The sequence below is a fragment of the Cupressus sempervirens genome, chromosome 3 (assembly GCF_028749045.1).
Source record: "Cupressus sempervirens isolate cs-2001-9-10 chromosome 3, ASM2874904v1, whole genome shotgun sequence".
NCBI classification, from domain to species: Eukaryota; Viridiplantae; Streptophyta; class Pinopsida; order Cupressales; family Cupressaceae; genus Cupressus; species Cupressus sempervirens.
Window position 1 is genome coordinate 433,038,882 of NC_143120.1, and position 1,988 is coordinate 433,040,869.

Consider the following 1,988-nt stretch of genomic DNA (forward strand, 5'->3'; position numbering starts at 1 on the left):
TTTAATTACAAGGAGTTGAAGATCACGACGAAGAATTTTAAGTCAAAGTTGGGGAGCGGAGGATTCGGCTCCGTGTTGAAGGGATCCCTACGAGACAATACACTTGTGGCCGTTAAGAAAATGGAGGGCTCGAGACAAGACAAGAAGCAATTCCGAGTAGAAATCAGTTCTCTCGGAAACATACAACATGTCAATTTAGTCAATTTTCAAGGGTTTTGTGCATAAGGAAAGAGACGGCTATTGGTTTATGACTACATGCCCAATGGCTCTCTAAATTCAATTCTGTTCGCAAGTCATTCCGAAGGTGAACGCAGATTACTGCACTGGAAGATGCGATTGGAGATTGCATTAGGCAGAGCGAGAGGGTTACTTTATCTTCATGAAGAATGTAGAGATTACATCATTCACGGCCATGTGAAGCCTGAAAACATTCTATTGGACAGTAATATGTCACCCAAATTAGTCGATTTCGGACTGGCAAAGCTGATAGGTAGAGATTTAAGCTGCATACTGACGACTACGAGAGGAACGAGAGAATACTTAGCTCCAGAATGGATCTATGGTCTTCCCGTCTCTACCAAGTTAGATGTCTATAGTTTTGGTATCACCCTTTTGGAAATCATTTGTAAGCAAAGAAATGTAGACAGCTTGAACCTCCAAGATTCAACTGATATTTACTTTCCTTCATGGGCTACAACCCAAGTTTACCAGGGGAACACGATTAATATTGTAGAGGAGGATGTTGCAGAGGAGGCAGATGTGGAAGAGGTAAGAAGAGCATGCATCGTAGCACTGTTATGCATTCAGGAGAATGAGGAGTTGAGGCCAAGAATGGGCCAAGTGGTGCAGATGCTAGAAGGGAACATGGAGCCTCAAACTCCACAAATTCCAATATCCACACTTAGGGTAGGAATGCCAGGTGACACAAACAGCTACAGTGACTATAACATTACCAATTAGAACAATATCAATGGAAACTCTCTTTCTAAAATATTATAATTGGTATTTTCCTATTTGAATAAAATTAAGATTTGTGTATGCCACTTTGCAATCTCTTTGAACTTTATCAGCACCCAGTGTACGGGTTATATCTTTAAATAAGTTCAAAAATGAAGATAAGTACAAAAATAAGGAGTTATAGTGATAATTAGGACTCTAAAAATGAAGATTGTTGAATTCTTATAGCAATATCATAAGGAGTTATATTTATCAATGCACTTATATGATATTCAGTATCGATTGTTTTTTAATCAACATTGTTTCTAACATTTAAATACTGTCATATAATTTAAATAAATTTCTAACAATTCTTATTTTAAAAAAATATCATTAAAAATATTCTTGTCGAAATGAACTTGAGAAGAGATTCTTTTGTTAAGTAATTCTTTTGTTTCTAGATAATGAAACAAAAAAATTGTTAATTTCTTATTATAAGCACATTATTGATCTCACATTAAGGGTCAATAGCATACATACTAGAAAGATTGTACTATGAAGTTACATTTACATAAAGACATCAAAATATAAAAATTTAGATATGTGATTAGTACAATGTTAGAATTAAGTTGTTCATTCTACCAAGGAATCAAGGAATGCTTCATGCCAACTTTCTCAATAGTAATCACACTCGTGACACAATCATGCATAGCCTTGCAATCATACGGCCAAGGTCTGCCAAGCAATATCTAAAATTAGTCATGTCCACAATATCACACAACACTTGATCCTTATACTTCCCAATCTGAAAATCAACAAGACAGTGCTCCCTTACTTCCAATGCATGTTTATCTTACAACCAACCAATCCTATCAAGACAAGGATTTCTCATTCTCTTCAAACAAAGCTTCTGGACCATGTCCTCATGATCGAGATTATATAGAAGATCTAGTCTTTTTGAAAGTATTTTTGATATTTTTTTTATAGTTTTTCTATATCATTTTGTTTGGCCTTTTCCGAGGTCTTTTGCTCAAATTTCAAGCCAAAACTAT

The 1,988-nt window shown here is 35.4% G+C and overlaps 1 pseudogene; it reads left to right on the top strand.

Moving 5' to 3' along the window:
- The first annotated feature begins 255 nt into the window (after positions 1–255).
- On the top strand, positions 256–960 carry LOC149566876 (G-type lectin S-receptor-like serine/threonine-protein kinase At2g19130 pseudogene; annotated as a pseudogene).
- Positions 961–1,988: the final 1,028 nt, after the last annotated feature.